Below are 12,278 nucleotides of genomic sequence, written 5' to 3' on the forward strand. Positions count from 1 at the left end.
GTCAGCGGGGGCGGCCGACGCGACGCGACGCGGCGGCCGAGGCGGAAGTGGCGCTGCAGGCCGAGACGGAAGCGGGGGCGGCCGATGCGGCGGGCGAGGCGGAAGCGGACGGCAAAGGCACTAGAAAGTTTGCTGTCCGCGGCGGACGGCAAAGGCCTGCCGTTAGCCACTTAACGGACTGAGAGCACAATTATTGCCGTCTGCTCTCTTTGCCGTCCGCGGCAGACGGCAAAGGGCCTTTGCCGTCAGCCGCCAGGAAGCAGACGGCAAAGCAGCTGTTTACCGTAGCCTACTTTGCCGAAGCCTTTTGCCGTCCGCGGCTGACGGCAAAGGCCTTTGCCGTTCGCCGTTCATGCCTTTGCCGTCCGCCATGGCAGACGGCAAAGTAGCTGATTCCTGTAGTGGCACTCCTCTCCTCCTTGAGCTCACGGAGCTCCACGTCCTTGGCCCTGAGCTCCGCATCCTTGACATGGAGCTCCTGTGTAAGGCGCCTCACCTCGGACTCCGTGATCTGCTGCGCCGCCATGGCACCAGGTAGAAGCAATGGGGAAAGGAAGCAAAGGGGGCGAAACGGCTGAAAGGCAATGCAATCTACGGGAAGGCGGGGGGAGCGGGGAATCTTTTGGTTTTCACCACGGAAAAACACCAGTCGACGACTTGTCACATCAGGAGCAGTGGGTTTTTACAGGCGGAGTCATCGTGACTAATTGCTGCCGCGCCTGCTCCCGTCAATCAAAAAATTAAAAATCCTGCCGCGCCTGCTCCCGTCAATCAAAAAATTAAAAATCCTGCCGCACCCAAACACCAGAGCAACGCCGCGGTGGATATTTAAATTTACCTGTCGGCAAGTAGATAAAAAAAGGGGTGAAAAAACAAATGTGGCGGCGGCCTAGCTAATCGGTCGAACTAGCCCAACTAGCTAGCCACCGTGCTTCACTGATGTACTCAGCGGGAAAGGTGGTCTTTCGTGATTTGACTACTCATTTACTTGCTTCGGCGCTACGACCGAGGAGGACCCAGAAAATGCGCGGTAGGGCGTCCCACGTCAGGAAGAATATATGCGTGCACCATCGGGAGGACCCCGAAACCACGCGGTAGGGTGTGCCACGTCTCGGCACGGAGGAAAAATGTGCGTGTAAAAATATACTGTATCAGATGTAGTACCTATGGTTCGACCTCGGGACCTAGCCAGTCGGTCGAAAACACCACACTAGCCACACAGCTTCATCATGCAAACGTGGCACGGAGGATAGATGTGCTTAGCTCCGTCTCGACCAGCCACAACGTCTCTTGTTCTAGGCGATTCTTCTATTTTCCAAGCTTTTTTTAGCTGTAATAACACCACGGCAAGCTAGCACCGCTCTTCGTGTGTGCCCGTGCAAAGGTTAGACGATGGAGAGAAGAGAGATTGAGATCACAGACCTGGGACCCACCAGTAAGTGAGACCACGGTCATGCACGTGTTGACGAGGCACTCCCTCTACTCTACTCAACGCAAGTACTGTATAAAATCAAGTTATGGGACAAAGCCAACAACCGTTCATTTTTTCAGGCTATCGACTTACGCTTTGTAGTCCAGGTTGCCAGTTCGAATCTCGTCTTTCAGATTGGTTAGTTTTAGGTCCAAATTTGATTAATGATAAGTGGGACCCCCGTGTGTTGTTCCGATATTTCAGTGTAGGATGGTTTTTTTGAACAAACACTTTGCGCGGTTAGACAAGTAACGGCACGAGTTACACGTATTTTGCAAGTTTATGAACAAAAATGACAGTGACATAGAATATCACATCCACCCCGCAGCTTAGATACTATGGTGATACGAGTTTTTACACCGTTGGAAGTGAGATCCAATGGCTTGGGAGTAGTCTTTGTAATTATGCGCAATTTCCAAACTCTCCAAAGGTTTTTTTTGCAAATAAAACATTCAGGCCTCGTGTGTGCCGCTGCATCTTCGATCCAACGGCTCCCCGGTGCTCATATTAGGTGCTCCCCGTAGCTTAATTACCCGCTACGGTGACATGAGCATCTAGGTCGTATGATCAATGACCAGTTGGCACATGCGTAGTACTTGTACTTTCTGCGCATTTTCCAAACTCTATCAGTCGTATATTGCAAAAACATTCAAACCTCCTACTGTGGGCCGTTAGATATCAGTGAACTCGTATCACCATAGAATCTACGGTGCGGGAGCACCTCATACTCTCCCGTGCGAGAAAACATAAGGTGCTATCGCAGCTTGGATGCTACGGTGATACGAGCTTGGAGGTCGTTTGATCTGAGATCCAATGGCATCTGAGCAGTCTTTGTGCTTGTAAGCAGTGGCCGAACTCTTTTGGGGCTTTTCTGCAAAAAACCATTCGAACCACCGAGGAGGTGTTGGGTCACAAATCCAATGCCTCCGAAGAGCTTGTATCACCAAATCATCTAAGATGTGGTAGCACATGATATTCTTACATACAGGAGAATATGATGTCCTCCTTCATCTTAGATGCTACGGTGATACGAGCTTCGAGGTCGTTGGATATGGGATCAAAGGGCATCTAAGTATGTTTTGTACAAATTGTGTGCAATTCTCAAACTCATCAAGGTTTCCTACAAAAATATTAAGACACATCATGTGAGCTGCTATATCTCAGATCTACAAGCTCCAAGCAACTCGTATCGGCATATAGCATCTAAGGTATGGGGGCACATGATATTCTCCCGGGGAGGAGGGGTGGGGGGTGCACAACCAATCGGTGGTTGGGAGGGTGGGGACAAATATAATCTAAACAACCCTAAACAGAGCTCCACAATTTATCTAAGGTCGAGGGGTTGACCCCCGACAATCATAGCTCCGCCTAAACACAACATTTGCATGTACTGTAGTACTAGACTTAATATTCATGTTTCAGTTTCATGTTCATTTTAAATATTGAACTGAGGACCATGGATGTCTTACATTTTACTCCCTTCATTCCTAAATATTAGTCTTTTTAGAGGCTTCAAATGGACTGGCACATACAGATGTATATAGGCATATTTTATAGTCTAGATTCACTCATTTTGCTCCGTCTGTAGTCACTTGTTGAACTCTCTAAAAGACTAATATTTAGGAATAGAAGGAGTATTTTTGAATTCGTGTCATACATGCATGGTTTGATAAAATAGATGCACTATACTTATTGGATTGTTGTTGTGTTCGTGCGTGTGTGTCTCTCTGTGTGTGTGTGTGGTCATATGCTTGATACATACAAAGTTTTCTCACCTCCATATTGTTCATCTTTTAAATTTGAATTTGCATTGGAAACTTACTAGGGATACCATGAAATGTGAAATCCACATTGAGATCACTATATCACAAACTCACTCTAATTCAACAACTCGTCATAAATCAATTACCACGTTGAGATTAGTATTTGCAAGGAAAATATGGGTATTGTAATACACATAGATTCGTTCGGCAATTTAAAAGGTTCCTTTCATATTCTCGAATGGTAGGACCCAACGGCGTACCAGCCAGACCTTGGCTCGTGTTGATCCTAAAAAAACAGGCTCGTGTCCTTCGGTGGCGTGTGTGGTACGCACATTAGGCAACCCCAACTAGTCGAGCCTCATCGTTTCAAGTCGAAATATCTGGCGGCCAGAATTCCAGCCCTAGGAAATTCCCCTCATGTCCCCGGTCCATAATGACTACCGATGAACAACGGAGGGATGCTTTAGTAACTTGACAACGTTACCTACCGTGTCGAGCACGGTTCAATTCCCTCGGTCGCCGCTCGTCAAGGTCACCCGTCAACTGCATTGCCTAGTACTACTACTACTACACCAGGATGAGCACAGAATTGAGCCCGTTTTTTCGTGCCTAGTACTTGAGTTAATATATCAGGCAATGCACTGGTACGGAGGGATTATCCTTTTACTCTGCATATATAACTTGTCTGAAGTCTAACTAAGCAAAATGTTTGACCAAATCCGTTCTTAAGAAATACAACAGGACAGATGTACGGCTTGAAAATTTATTGCATGATGCAGGTTATGATATTGTTTCGAATCCTCGATCTTAAATTTCAGAAAATCCAAAAGTGAGCATAAATTCTTGAAACTAAGCATGGTCACGTGATATGGCACAAATATTACTTCGTAAGTTTTTTCTTCAATTTGAGACAAGCTGCTTATAACAAGTTGCACAAATGAAGAGCCAAGGTATTTTGGAACAAAGACCTGTCACGTTAAGGCGAACGCTTTCACTATTGAAACCGTGGGCGTTTACGTGCCGCCACGAGTCCCCGCTTCTCATCGGTAGGTGCCGTCCGAGCAAGCGTGTGAGTCGACAGGAGGCGTGCGAGCAGACCGCTGCGCCGGCTGGAGGCGTGCGAGCAGACCGCTGTGCAGGCTCACCGGGAGGCGAGCCCTTTGACCAGGCTCCGCCGCCCACCGTCGTCCCAACTGCTCCCACTTTTAAAGTCACCGGCGCCGCAGTTTAAAATCAACCCCGCACTACCCGGTATCGCTACAATCCTCTCTCTTCCTCTCCAATTCTCCTGTCGTCTACCTCCAACTAGCCTGACCTAAACGTACTCCATGCCGCATCACGGTGGTCTGCCCTTAGTGTTCCAGTTTCCTGAGGAAGACACCCAGCCGGAGTCTCAAGAACATAAGGCGCTTTGGGACGAGTTTGAACTGGCCTTGCGGGAAGACGCCGCGCCTGTCCCCGCTCCCGTTCCGGCTCCCGTCGCCCCGACTGCGCCAGCGCCCATCCCCGTGGCATTGATGGGCTGGGAGCCGCACATTGTCGCCGAGCTTGATCCCACGGGGTTCCACGAGGTCCCCGCCGACTTTCACGCGCATGTGCACCTGCCAGCGCATGCGCCTGCGCGTGCACTGACGCGCACGCCCATGCCGGTGCTCGTGCACCTGCCAGCGCATGCGCCTGCGTCTGCACTGACGTGCGCGCCCGTGCTGGTGCCCGTGCACACGAATGTCTCCGCCGCGCCGTTGACAGCGCCTGTCCCCGCGCGGGTGCCAGTGCCCCCCTCAGCGGCATGGATGGCCGTCGTCGACCGCTTCCTTGCACCAACGCCAGTCGCCTCCTCCCGCCAGTTGACTCGCTCCGAAGTCCAGAACATTTTGGCCTTCCTTGAAGCTAGGCCAACGTCCAGGAGTACGCCAACAACGGCGCAAGACGCCGCCGTCGCCGTCGGTCAGTGGCCCGACGACACACAGAGCACGGCAGAGGAGCCGCTTCCCACCGCGAGACGCCCCCGCCGCCGCCGCGTAATCTAAATTTGCCATGAAAAACATTCAGATTGCCATGCTTAAAATCCGAACGTTTACCATTTCTGTTTATTTTATATCGATCGTCGTATAATTTAAAGTCGGAGTCAGACTGAACGAAATGTATGGTTTGATCGATTGAATGTTCTGCTAGAGCCGTATCTAATTAAATATAAAACATTATCAAGCCACATGTATTCCTTGTCATCCAACGACCTAGACTGCTTCAATGTCGAACGCTCAACACATTTAGCGTGCAGTTAATTTCATGCCAAAAATAGTGCTAATCACTGACAACACGCAAATAATATCCTAGTAGTTAATATCCGCATGCACTTAATATACTTCCAAATTAACGTGCATTGCACGTACACACTGGTGCCGTGACTTGTGAACGCGTCCAGATATGGTCAACGGCATCATCGCCCGTGAGTTCTTCCTGTTTGCCCGTGCGTCTAAACGCAGAAGGGGAGGAGAGAGAGAGAGAGCACACATGGAACCCACCAGTAAGTGAAGGCGAATAGTACTAAAAATAATATTACATGTTATCCATTAATTAGGTTGTGGTAATATAAAAACATTATGTGAACAAAGGGGGTACAACAAACATTGTTATTCTACGTATGTTGCCTATTGACGTGCGGCTTGAAGGCCCTGTCGCATGTTCGATCCTCGTCCTTTATTTTTTAATTTGTATATGGGTCCGAATTTGTTTCATGACATGTGGGCCCCTCGGTGTGTAGTTTGTAGCACTTTAATTTGTGGGTCGAAATTTGTTCCATTCCAAGTGGACTATCGGTGTGTAGTTTTGTAGCTTATTTATAATAATTAAAGAGAACAACATAGTTTTTTCAATAATACCATGGTGCGACGTTGAAGGCGAGAAAGGACGTGCGAGAGAGCGATGACCGAGCCAGAGGGAAATCAACTAGGGGAGTTGCGTGGGTTGCAACGGTGTTTGGAGTAGTTGTGGGCCGAATGCTACGAAAATATAATCTAAACCAACCGGAATAAATGCCTACACAAATTAATCCAAGGTTGGAGTGCCCCTCGCAATGTAAATAGCTCCGGCTTTGCGAGGGATGGAGAGGTAGTAGCTTCAACACGTGGAAGATACGGTGTGAGAAAGCGAGGTCAATCGAGAGACATATAGATAGAGAGACAAAGTGAGTGTGGTCCGACATTCATTGAACAAATATATATGCTCTGGAGAGATATTGTCCGATTGAGCTTTTTGGCAAGGGTGAGGGCTGTAAGATAGAGCTTGATAGATGATCCAGTCACAGACGTGTAGATATATTTTGTGCGTGGGAGGAAGCAAGGTCAACCGATCACATAGGGTCGCCGTGCGATTGAAAGAGTGAGACGGGTTGGAGAGAGTGACCTAGATAGACGATGTGCGTGAGAGAGTATACAATGTGAATAGGTCGAATTGGGCTCAAACATGGTGATATATCGTTTTTGTCCGAGAAAGAGCGAGGTCAATCGAGACATACGGAGAGAGAGAGAGGGGGAGAGATTGAGTGAGCGTGGCCCACCATGAGGTCGAAAGAGTGGCGACGGCTTGGATGGACTGACCTAGATAGACAATTTGCGTGAGAGAGTATAGAGTGTGTCGATCGAGGCCCGAACAGGGAGATATATCATTTGTGTGTGAAAGAAAACAAGGTTAAACGAGACTCGGATAAAGAGAGCGAGATTGAGCGAGTGTGGCCCGCCGTGCGGAAGAAAGAGTGAGACAGTCTCGAGGGAGTGACCTAGATATACAACGTGCATGCGTGCGCACGAGAGGTTGGGGGGCTAGATAGGCAATGCATGTATTTAGCGCGAGAGGGTGAGAGGGAGAGGGGAGAGAGAGAGAGCTCGGCATGGGGTGCAATGGCGGGTGTGTGAGGTAAATACATTTGGTAACAGAGTGGAAAAAGGGGTTGTGTAGTTGAGAGACTTAGAGATCGAAACATGGAGAGAAAGAATGAACGTGTGTTGGAAACCGATAGCTTCCTAAGGTGGTTAGGAGAGGAAGATTGACCGATACAGGAAGTATGTAGCGTTTGTGCGGGGGGGGCTAAAAACAACATTTGAATGTACATAGTACGAGCCTTAATATTGATGTTTCAATTCGGTGTACATTGTAAGATTTGAACCGAGGACCAGGCATACGGGTAATTATTTCGAATTCGTGCCATAGTAAGTTTCGAAAAGTTGACATTGACTCAGTTTGTTGTGCTATTTTGTAGGTCATATGTTTAAATCCATCCAAAAGTTTTCTCACTACCATGGTGTTCATCATATACATATGAATTTGTATTAAAAAAGTAGCGTGGATACAGTGAAATGCGAAATCCACGTTAGAATTGGAGATCGCTACGTGACACACACTCTAATTCAAATAACTAACTACGTGACACACACTCTAATTCAAATAACTAATTATGTGACACACACTCTAATCCACGTTAGCGTGGGTACCGTTTCGATTTTTTTTCAAATAACTCCTCATTAATTAATTTATAGTACTCCCTCTGTTCACTTTTATAAGACCTTGAAGACACTTCAGACAATGTGCAAAACAGTTCATTTTAAGTTGTCTGAAACGACTTACAAAAGTGAACGGATGGAGTATCTCGTTTCGAATGACTAATTATTGCAAGGAAAACACGGGCATGGTAATACATACAGATTCGTTTCCAAATGAAAGAAGATTCGTTTGCATTCTCAAATGTAGGCGCACCAGGTAGACCAGGGTCGTGTCGGGGTGGACGCTGCTTCGGTGCCTTAAAGGCAACTGCCTTTGGGTCACTGACATGTGGGCCAGCCATCTATTGGGCCCACATGTCATGGACACAAAGGCAGGTGCTTTAAGGCACCGAAGCATAGTCCTGTCGGGGTGGTCGCGTGTGTCGGACGGACGCGTAGCACCCAGCCACCCACCCCCCCCCCCCAAAAAAGGACGACGACAATATAAGTTCGCGCTTCCACATTTCGGATTGAAATAACTGGCGGCCCCAAGCCCTGCAAAATCTCTCTTCTCCACCGTCCCCTTCCGCGCCCAGATTGCTCAAATCCCTAATTCGCCGCCAACCCTCGAATCGCCCCTCGTCTCGTCTCTTTGCCCACCGTTCCCCACCTCTGTGCCGGACGACGACGACGAAGACGACGGTCGCGCTTCACCACCGCACCGGAGCTACCTCATCTACGCCCTCGTCCACCGCACCGGCTGGTCCACCGACAACGTCGGCCGCCGCAACCGACGTGCCTCATAGACACCGAGTTCCACCGCATCAGGTGCGCTTCACTGACGCCGTCTCCCAGCTCACCGGGGCTACTTCACCGAGCACGTCGTCGCACCTCCGCCCCCCGAGGCCGTTGGGGCTTCACCAACGGTCTCGTCCACCGCATCGTAGCGCTCCGCTGCCACTCAAGATCTGCATCCGTGCGCAGCCAGCCAACGCCAGCGAATGACCCTCAACGGCTCTGAAGTGACCCGCACTCTAGCTAGGCGAGCATGCCCAAACGCCGGCCCGACCTAGGTATCCACACGTCACTCCCTTGTGCACTATTCCGACGATTTTCGGATATCCTTTCACTGCTCTCTTAGCTTACACGCCTATGCAACTCTGACTTTAACTCTAATTTCTTCTGGAGATATCATCTAAAACAAGCAAATCCATTTTTTAGCGAAGCATGACGGCGCTACGGGATCTGGTACACATCCTGCACATAACCTTGTAGGTATCTGTCCTCCGGTACAACATCAAGGTCGATTCCTCTTATTTGATCAACCATTCGCCGTGTCAAAAATGCAGAGGGGGATGCAAGGAGCACAAGGCCTGCACATCCAAGCAAGTGGTAACATGGACTTGTACATGGAACATCCCAAGCGCAAGCAGAGCTGCAGTGAGCCTGTACAACGAGCTAGCGTAAGTCCCTGCATTTCATTTAATTCGTACTGGCATTTGTGTATGATTTGTGTGCAGTGGCTGATCCACGAATTCAAGTTACCAGGGCGAACATTTAACTTAAAAAATACGAAGGCACTTGCACTCCGGAAATCAACATAACTTGAGAAATGTGAAGCTACATGCACTTTGAAAACCAGCTAAGGATCCAAAGTAGTTCAGATTATAAACACTAAATGATGCAAGCACCAAAAAACATAAAATGCAACATGGTGTACAAGGACTACAAACATGGTCTGTACCTGCTTGAATTATTCGTTCTCTGGCTGAAAATATCGAAGTGTAATTGCACGTATAACCAGTGCGCAAACTGCATATCAATATATCTATCCTGCACAAGTATGGCAATAGTTTCAAACAACAGATTAGAAAAGTATTTATGCTATGTTGTCATGATACGGGGACTTTCTGGTAGATGGCCTCGATGTTTCCTCAAGCTATGAAAATGCACTATAATTTGCTTGTCATCAATGCCTGCAAATCTCTGTCTCTCTCAACATAGTAGATCATCATTAGACACTAAATCCTTCAATGAGCTTGCAAAATGCTTGCATTGATCCCTCATTAGACACTATATGTTCATCACCAGGAGCATGTAAAATGTTTGCATCAAATCCTTCATTAGCAGTCTGTTCATTAGACACTTCAGGCTCAAGAACAACATGAGCTTGTATGTTTGCACCAGAAACTTGATTAGATACATCAAATTCAGTCAGTTCAGTATTGATTGGGGGAGTTATAAAATAAGTAGAGATTGGTTTCATTTTCTCATAGATTCCCTACATACAAGCAGTTTTACAACACCGTCAGGTTTAACTATTGGCCAGAAATTGAAGAGTTGAATTAGATATAATCAGGGATGTGGTGTACCTGCTCGTTGCGCATGCTACTCTTGCAAGCTGCGACTGTCCGTTTGTGCAAGCTCGATGCCATGCCCGTGCTGCCGCCACTGCCTCCCACGCAGGCTACACCCAGGGTTGGATCTTCATCTTCTTGTCCTTCCGTTCGCTTGAAGCCCGGCGACCACCCTCCAACGAGGGCGCGAGGAAGTGCTGTGTCGGTCTGTCCAGCGGTGGCTAGGTTAGGAGCGAACCAGACTGGAGGCTGGAGCGAATGAATTGGGATTTTTCCTGCTGTCGATCGATATGGGAGGCGCTCGTTTGGGCCGCGAGCCTGCTATAGGGCCTGCCTTGCACTTATGTTATTGGCCCATCCAAATTGAAACATTTTTCTTCATTTTTTAATTGCCTGCTCGTGCGTTGGGATGAACAAAACTAGCGTGGGCCAACCTGGACGACTCAAACTAGGTGCACACTTTCCAGCCACCTGAGGCGGCCGCCCATACCAGCCCCTATGGTGGTGTCGCCCCTTTTTGCGTGTATTATTGGATAGTGAAAAATATTCCAGTGGCGCTTTTGATTTACCCATAGAATGGTTGAATTGCTTGTTTCTATGAACTGAGTTCGCCAATAATGTGAAGGATGCCAGTCTTTTCATCCTATTGTAGATTGCTTAGATCTCGATATGCCAAAAGTAATCACATGAAATATACAGTAAAAGCCAGTGTGATGTGTTTGGCTACAACTAGTCTGACTACACGTCCTCATATAACATATCAAGGACGCACCATCTTACCAGATTAACCATTCGACTTACCCATGCAGTGTGGGAAGAAAGAAGTATTGGGACTGCGTATCCAAGCAATTGATGCCATGGACTCCTTCGTACAACCTTGTAAGCAAAAAAGAAGTTGCAGTGTGCCTGTACAAAGAACTAGCGTAAGTTCAGTTACCTGCTTCTCGGAATTTTAGTTAGCAACTTATTGCAAAATTGTTCAATTACGTTGCTTGGCTTAATTTAGTTTGCTACAGATTACATAATGGCACAGCCTGTTAATCATATTGTAGACTGCGCCTGTCTATGTGTTTGATACTTACTGTTAAGAATTACCTGTTTGCCTTAACTTAAATATCTACTTGTTTGTTTAACTGCTTTGCTGCTGCAACAGCGGGTTACAATGATGTTAATAACTACTTTTCAGCATCCAATTGAAACTCTTTAATTCCTTGTTTGTTTAACTGGTTTGCTGTTATAACTCCCAGTTGAGATGTTTTGCTAACTTCAACTTTTCTGAATCCAATCGGAACTTTAATGGCAAAACAGGTTAGCCCAAGATCAAAGAGCGAGGTCCCCATGGACGTTGCATCATCCCACAGCAGTGGCACCGGCCCAATCGTGCATTATGAATTGCCAACTGCTGATGCTCTAGAGGCTAAACTAGTGGTAGAAAGAGATTCTACTTCTGCACTTAGAGACGAAGTTGACATGTTGAGGAAGCAAACAGCACAATCACAAGCAGTACTCAAGACAACCATTAAATATTTGGTGGATTTCAAAACGAAGCAAGCTGAGACTGACCAGATTGTTAAGGTCCTGAAGGAAAAAAGGAAATTAAATTCCTACTTGGTAAATCATAGGTGAAATGTTCTTTCCATAGTTGAATAACCTTTGTGTTGTCTGTTCATGTAATCAATCAAACCATTTGTTTTAGAGATCATGTAATAATTGGTTTTTTTGTTTTTTGGTTTGTAATTTTATTTGAGCACAAGTCTGTATCAATTGATAAGACTCGGAGACATTTCATTTGGATTGCTGTGCCAGACCTACAAATATGCCAATCGGGCTGAATGTGCATTCAGCAATAGTAGTAGTATAGATGGACCATAAGTGGCACACATTGGAAAGGGCCAAAATGCTGGCTAAAAAAAGGATGCTGTTGTAGCCAAAAAAAAAGTACAGCGGCCTCGCTTATGTATGTTAGTTGATATTATTGATCCATATACTCTATAAGTGTTTATATGTCTGTTAGTTCTGTACATCTTGGTTGATTGACTCGGTATTTGAATCTTGATACATCGCTTGTGTACATATCTAAATGGGAGTACACATTATGCTGCGTGTGACATTTGAGTTGGACATGAAGTGTTCCAAATATTCGAATTCACCTTAAACTGGATTCTAGTTTCTGAATTTGAGTATCGGCATTTGTAAACCATATTCATAT

The sequence above is a fragment of the Triticum aestivum genome, chromosome 5D (genome assembly GCF_018294505.1).
Source record: "Triticum aestivum cultivar Chinese Spring chromosome 5D, IWGSC CS RefSeq v2.1, whole genome shotgun sequence".
Taxonomy (NCBI): Eukaryota; Viridiplantae; Streptophyta; class Magnoliopsida; order Poales; family Poaceae; genus Triticum; species Triticum aestivum.